Source organism: Marmota monax, unplaced genomic scaffold (assembly GCF_021218885.2).
Source record: "Marmota monax isolate L192 unplaced genomic scaffold, Marmota_monax_Labrador192_F-V1.1 WCK01_AAM20220418_F8-fsc00420, whole genome shotgun sequence".
Lineage (NCBI taxonomy): Eukaryota > Metazoa > Chordata > Mammalia > Rodentia > Sciuridae > Marmota > Marmota monax.
In genome coordinates this window covers 247,085-255,103 of record NW_026694467.1, presented here as the reverse complement: position 1 = coordinate 255,103, position 8,019 = coordinate 247,085, and the positions used below count along the sequence as shown (strand labels likewise).

General features: G+C 39.1%; 1 pseudogene; it reads left to right on the top strand.

Moving 5' to 3' along the window:
* Window positions 1-2,227: 2,227 nt before the first annotated feature.
* On the top strand, window positions 2,228-3,535 carry LOC124075516 (alpha-globin transcription factor CP2-like; annotated as a pseudogene).
* Window positions 3,536-8,019: the final 4,484 nt, after the last annotated feature.

Genomic DNA, 8,019 nt, shown 5'->3' with positions numbered 1-8,019 from the left:
AAAAACAAAGAATACTCATAAGACTGTGTGATACATGGTTTTATTAGAATTTCTGCTTCTGAAAAGGAAAAAGAAAGATGAAAGTTAGTAAACCAGAAAAAAAAAATAGGGCTCCTGAAATTGAAAACATGGACCTATCTAAGAGTCTGGGTTGTTAGGAAAAAGGCCAGGAGTGACTACCTCACCAAGTGGCCATGTAGCAGTAACTCCACTGAAGGAACTTTCTATATATGTCCTTATTATGACTGATTTGTCACACCCTTATTTTAATAAAAAACATTTTGTATGGGTAAAATACAAGTGGTCAGAATGTATGTATCTCATCAATCAAACAGTATTTTCTGGGATTTTGTTACACACACAACACTCTATTAAAGATGAAGTGGCACCAACCTACTACAAAATATGGTCCCTGCCACATAAAACTCACAATGCAGTTGGAAAAGTAAGCCAGTCTTATTAAAACGGGGGGGGGGGAGCATATCAGAAGTAAGAATGATGTTGTTTATGATTTACAGAACAAGTCCTTTTTCTTTATAGTAACTCTATTTTTTAGTTTTATTCATTTGTTTAACAAATATGAATTGGGCCAAGTATTGGACTAGATTCTGGGGATAGAAATAGGGACATACTCCTTACCATTAAGAAGTTCCTGGTCTAGAAAATAAAGGCATTTAAACATGTATTTAGTAAATACATGGTGAGAACCATAACAAAGAGATGCTCTAGGTACTATGGAAACAGGAGGATGCAGCAAATCATCCTGGGCTCAAAGTATCCTGAAAATTTTCATAGACAAGGTGACCCTGAACTGAGGCATAAAGTACAAGTGGGAAATTGTCCAATGTATAAGTTGCATAGTAGAAAGAACTATGAACTCATCCCACAGATGAGTGGCACAGGCAAATCTGGGGAGGCCTAGCAAGGAAGGCATTCAAGAATTGCCAGTGAGGTCAGGCAGCTAGAGCAAGTGGCTGCAGGAGGAAGTCGCAGAAGAATGGGGTTACCTGTGAGCATGATGGGCTTCCATATAGAGAAGCTGATAAAAAGGAAGATAAAAAGCAAACACTCCAATTAGCAAAATGAATACAAGTATATCAGTAACTTTCACAGATATAACTAGAAGAAATTCTGACATTAAAAGATATGGATTTTTAGATTCAACTAAAAAATGTCAACTAAAGGTTGTTTATAGAGAAGTATCAAAAATATCAATGCTCACAAAAGTAGAGTAGGGAAATAAAAATTTCCAGAGACAAAAAAAAAAAGTAGAGCAGGGAAATAAAAATTAAGGAAAGCAAATGTAGTAATATCAGACAAGACAAACATCAAGGCAAATAGTATTGTTGAGAGTTTTTTAAAAAGATCATTAATGGGGGCTGGGGATGCGGCTCAAGCGGTAGCGCACTCACCTGGCATGCGTGCAGCCCGGGTTCAATCCTCAGCACCACATACAAACAAAGATGTTGTGTCCGAAGAAAACTAAAAAATAAATATTAAAAAATTCTCTCTCTCTCTCTCTCTCTCTCTCTCTCTCTCTCTCTCTAAATAAAAGATCATTAATGATATAATTCATCAGAAAGATTTAATAATTTAGAATTCAGTCGTCACCAGCAGGGAAAGGAGGAGGGTGCCATGATTAATTGAACGGTATAATCTGTCTTGTTTCCAAGCCATGGGGGCCTATAGGGAGCTATGAGTCAGTTACTTGGCTTTGGTTCTAAGAGCCATGGATGATCAGAAGTGACTTTTAACTCACTGGAAGTGAGGCCTGGAGGTGAAAGAGAGAGCAGTCCTGGAGGGAGAGAACTTCCAGCAGGAGCAAGAAAGGGTGCTGGATAGGCTGCAGGTAAGGAGGTAAAGTCTGTTGCTGCTGGAGGTCTATCTGGGAAGCAGCAAGCAAACAGTATGAGCCCAAGAGGATAATCCAAGGAATAGGAAAGGGAGAGTCCAGGGCTGCTTCTTTGAAGTCTGGAATAGTTGAGCAAAGAGGACTATACTCTGCTGAGAGCTTGGCAGAGGGATTTTAGATGCCTGAGCAGCCCTAAACAAGGAGCCGTGAGTTAAGAGATTAACTGGGTAGACAGTGTGGGTAAGGTTTGGAGCTAAGAGAGAATGGGCATAGAGTGGGAGGTCATTGTTTGGAGTTTTCTACTAGCTTTTCGCTTTCTGTTTTGCCTTTATAGAAAAAAAAAATGGTGTCTCTTGGGTCAAGGAAGGAGCCAGGATGGCTTGGAATCTGAAGCTACCTCTTGCTGATAAAATCATTGCCTCTGGACAGCGGCAGCACTTTGATGCTAACCTATTTAGGATTAGCCAGGAACTGGGTGTTCACATTTCTAATTTTTAAGCAAGAAGAGTCAAGTTTATTTCCTAATTATGAGGATAAAAATCCTAACTTTTTGATCTGTTTTGCACTGATACCTCTAGAGAAATACCATCATGATAAAACCCTAACATATCTTGATCAAGGGCAGTCTTGTGAAATCCAAATATTAGACATTAGGAAACTTCAAAAACTTTAAGGAATTGAGGGTAGAGTTGTGAAGAGTATATCCTATGTAGTGCTCCAAGACAGAGGTACAATACACTGGACATCAGTAGCTGAAGGACTGGAGGTGGAGCCAACCTCAAGACAGCATTCTTGGCATAAATATCCCAATGTCTGTGAGTACAATCAATTTTAGAGATAAGCCAACCCAACTGAATGGAGAGGAATCCCTATGGAATACAGCAAAGAGGACACCTCTGTTTATTCATTAACACAGAGTTTACTAGGAGGAAACATGGTGTGGTAAAGCGGGTGCTGTTCTGAATGATTGTTGAAGGAGAATGAGAATGGGAATATACTGAGCACTTACACTGGGGCAGCTACCAGATCAAGGTCTTCAAGCTCAAAGGTACAGACAAAAACAAAAACAAACAGGGGGAAATGAGAAAAATGGATACCTCATGAGGAAGAGAACTATCAATCTTCCTATGAGACAACCATATTCACAGAGTGCACTTTATGGCCCCCATTAGGTATCAATAATGTCTCACTCCCTGGCTTCAACAGTCTCCATAGCAGTTTTTCTTTGGAGGAAATAAATGGTTCATAAGATACCAGCCAGAGCCACTCCCTCCAATCACATATAACCTCATGCCAACACTACACCTTAGGAAACTCATGAGTAGTTGCCTGGGGAGCATTTTTCTACATTGTCAAAGCTTTTTGCAAACTTCTCAGGGAAAGAAGTATATTGAAACTAACTAGAATTGATGTGACCCAAATCTGCTGATGGAATCAGATTTTTTAATGTATTAAAAGGCCAGATGGAGCGTCCAAGGTTAACCATTTATGTTTGTTAGGAATCATTGCAGTTGAAGAAGCAGCAGCAACAGTAATAAAAGCACAAGGATCGAGATTCAAATGATACTCTTCATGTCTGATGCCATCTATCTAAAACAACTAAAATCTGTTGAATTGACTAAAAAGGATAGAAAAATAGCCGGTATCCCATGCTCCATTGCCAGTGTTTCCTTCACTTCTTGAAAACTGCCCTCTTGAAGAGGGACACGAATGGAGATCTTAAGGTCTATAGGAACCTGACCCCTCTCACTGTGTATGGGGGTTTGTCCAAGCCATGAAGGCAGAATCCCAGGCCTCTGTGTTGGCCCAAGCTTTTGTGGCACACACAGACTACTGCCCAACATGCAGTTCTGCAACTATATCTTAGATAAAATTTCTAGACCTTGTTGTTGAATATACTAGGAATTCCACTCATTTAGAGTATACATGTAGGAGATAATACTGATGAAAACTGTGTGATATTCAATGGGAAGATGTTCAATGGAGACCTTCAAATATTCATTTTTGTCCCTCTTCAAATATCAGAAATGGATATTTTCTCAGATGAGCCATGAATTTTTTTAACATATAAATAAGCAACTGTATTTATCAGACTATAACCTCAATCTCTTTCGCATCAAACATACAACTGATACTTTTGCATTATGCCACAGTTGATCCCCAGATTCAATGAGGAGAAATAGAGGATTTTTCTTTTGTTTCCCCTGTGATACTACAACAAATAGTAGTTTTAACAAACATGTATTGAGCTAGGCGGTGTGATAAATTCTTTGAATGGATTATCTTCTTTAATCCTCTTAATAACCCTACACGAAGCAGATACTATAGTGATTCCTAACTGCAGACTAGTGAGTGGGAACACACAGTGGCTAAGCAGCTTGATAAGTAAGAGGCAGCTAGCAGGTGGTGACACTGAAATCCAAACACTGGCAACTTGTCTCATATTACTCACCATCCAGTTTTGCCAAAGGCACCCTTGATAGTCCATGTTCAGCATTGTTCCTTACTGTGGGTCTTCTGATGAATAGGACATAACACTGAGTGTGAACTGACGAATTGACTGCTGAAAGAGACAAACCATACCTAAATAATGAGAAGCACCTCAGTACAAAGAAATGAAAACATTGGTGCTTTCAAAGTATCATCAGGTATCAGAAGTGGATCTTTTCTCAGATGAACCTTCAGGTATAATCCCAGCAGAAGACCTAGTCAGCTAGTAACTGGATTCCTGACCAGGGAAACTGTCTTAAGTGACTGTGGTAATTTGTTGGCAGCAATAAAAACTAACACGATCTCCTTCTGGATCCTTCAAATCCTCTTTCTTCTTTCTGTCATTATGTCTGCAGACATTCATTCATTCATCAAGCCACTATATATGTGTCTCTGTACATACAGTACACCACAGAGAGAGTGTAGAGGAGAATAGGGAAAGGGAGAGAATGAGAATCTATTCTGTTTAATGTCAGATGTCTGGACCAGGATTCAAAGACACTGCAAGGATTAGAACAGAGAATATCCTTGTCCACTTGTAATTTACTTTCTGTTGGAGGAAGTTAGACAATGAGAATATAAACAACTAGAAAAAAATGTTTCAATAAAAAATGATGAACATAATACAAACAACTATTTTTTTAATTTTGTTCACAGTGATAAGTAGTTTGAGAAATTAAAATAACAGGGGGCCATGATTTAATCCATTCCTATTTGGGATGTTTTTAATTTCTACTCCCCTATCCTATCTCTTTTTCAACATGGGTTAATATCCCTTCAGCAAAATAATAAAATTCAAGGTGTCAAGGGTATGACCCAAGCATCATTAATTTACCAACAGAAAGATAAACTAATAGATGAAGGATAAATTATGGTGAAAATAAAATGTTGAGACTAGGAAAATAAACATAGCTGGGACTAGGACTCTCATTAAATAATGTTTTAAATTACATATAAATCACCTTATTCAACCTCCTTTTTGCTTTTCTTTTCTAAAGATTCAGCCCATTATGACACTTTCAACAATCCCCACCAAAACTAACAAACCCCCTCCTCTCCTTTCCTCTCGTCTTTTCCCCACTTTTTTCAACCAGTTGAACACACTGTTAAAGAATCTGGGAACGACGTCACAGAATAAACTCATGTAGGAATTTGAGTTTTCACCCAACAGAAAACTAAACCAGTATGCTAACAGGACACTAAATCAAAGGGTTCAAGTTGCAAACAGACTGATTCCAGACAAGTATGAAATTTTTTTTCTAGAATTGAAATTTGTTCAACATGAAACAAATTGCCTAAGAAACTTATCCTGGGAGGAATTCAAGCAGAGCCCATCTGTCTTCCTTTTATAGTTGTTCTAAGTCATTTCCACCATTTTAAAAAATGGGTCCTTTAAGACTCTTAAGTTTAATAATGTAATTTGAGTTAGAATGTTAAAGACTGTTGATGAAATAATGTATTAGCCCTCTATATCTGGGTTCAGATGCAGAGGTCAGAATCTGTTCTAGCTACTTCATGCAGAAATGAATTCACTATGTAGTATTAGTAGCTGGCAGAAATACCAGAAGAGCATGCTCAAGACAGATTTCAGGAACACTTTCAGAACCACACAGCCGAACTCACCCTCTGAGAGAGGCTCTGCCACATCAGAAAGAAAGTTGAGGAATTAGGAAGCTCCCACCATATCTGCTGGCTTTGGGACCACACTGCCATTCAAATGGAAGCCCCTGTCTCCTGATGTCTGCTCTGGCCATGGGGGTCAATCTCCTGGGGGTGTGTCTGCTTGATGGAAGTTAGGACATCTGCAGAGCCCGAGACATAAGAAAGTCTGGGAAACACAGGCCTCTGGTACAAAGGAGGCACAGTAAGACTTGGGGATTCAGATTCAAGTTATCTAATTCATCCCAAATGTAATCACTTTCCACTTTAGGTTCTTCTCTCTCACATCAATGCTTGACTTTCACATGTGAGCTGGTGAGGAGCTCCACCTGTGCTATAATAACAAGGCCCCTTCCACACACACATGCAAAATCCACAGCTGATCTTGATTAGATCAACTCTGCAGCAACATGAGATCGAGATTGTTTTAGGACAGAAGAAACATCAGTTTTCTGCCTGAGCCTTGGAATAAGAATTTTAAGATTCAAGTCATTTGTTTAAGTTATCAAATGCTATTATATGTGCCCTTCAATAGATGAATGGATAAAAAAAAAATGTGGCATTTATACACAATGGAGTATTACTCTGCATTAAAAAATGACAAAATCATAGAATTTACAGGGAAATGGATGGCATTAGAGCAGATTATGCTAAGTGAAGCTAGCCAATCCCTAAAAAACAAATGCCAAATGTCTTCTTTGATATAAGGAGAGTAACTAAGAACAGAGTAGGGACGAAGAGCAGGAGAAGAAGATTAACATTTAACAGGGATGAGAGGTGGGAGGGAAAGGGAGAGAGAAGGGAAATTGCACGGTAATGGAAGGAGACCCTCAGGGTTATACAGTGGAGGGGGTAGAGAGAGAGGAGGGGAGGGGAGGGGAGAGGTGGGGAGGGGGGAGGGTGGAGGATGGGAAAGGCAGCGGAGCACAACAGACACTAGTATGGCAATTTGTAAATCAATGGATGTGTAACTGATGTGATTCTGCTATCTGTGTATGGGGTGAAGGTGGGAGTTCATAACCCACTTGAATCAAAGTGTGGAATATGATATGTCAAGAAATTTGTAATGTTTTGAACAACCCACAATAAAAAATTTAAAAAAAAAATGCTATTATATGTAGCCAGCTCAACCCCATGGTGCTTGTATTGCTATCCCACTGTACTCAGTATGGGATACCCATGATTCCAATAAGCACTTTATTCCTAGAACTTATATAACTTAAGTAACTTTTGTCTCTCCCTATCCTGGTCTATCAGTAGCCCATCCATCCTCTGTTGGTTATCAGAACTTGGACACTTTCAAACTCAACCACGCCATATAAACCACCCCAGGTTCCCATCTCTGAATTGCTGTTGCCTGCAATCACTTCTAACACCAATTTCATTACTCTATGTTCAGGGAACTCAATAGAAGTCACTTTAGTTACTTCTAGTATAAAAAAAATTTAATACTCAAGAGACAACTTGTAAAAAAACAAAAAGGTGGCTTGTAAAACAAAAACTAGGATAATTGAGTGGAGATTACAGGAATGACCCACAGAACAATGCAGAACTTGGCCACCCAGGGAGTGCTGTCTCTGCTATGCTTAGGAAGCTGGGCTTAGAAGTCACCTATTAGCATCGAAACCATGATACTTCTTCTGTAATCCTCATCAGCAAATTAAATATCTTGCTTCTTAAAACGCCCAAAGCTGAAAACACACACTAGAATTGGGGGCAGAGGGCAGAGTTCCTTCACAACTATATTCTTCTCACAGTGTTCATTCTTTCTTCCTTGTAAACTTGCATAAAAGGGTCAGCTTGGAGGAAGCTGGATCATCTATAGAAATAAAATCTAAGGAAATCTCGAAAATGTGCTTAGCTTTCCAGCCTCTAGCATTTACTTAGACATGATGATGCCCAGGTCTCAAGCCAGAATATGAAGACTGGACATTTACTTTCTATAGTTTAAATGCTTGTGTCCCTCTAAAATTCATGTTAAAACTTAAGTCCCCAATGCAACCATATTAAGAGGTAGG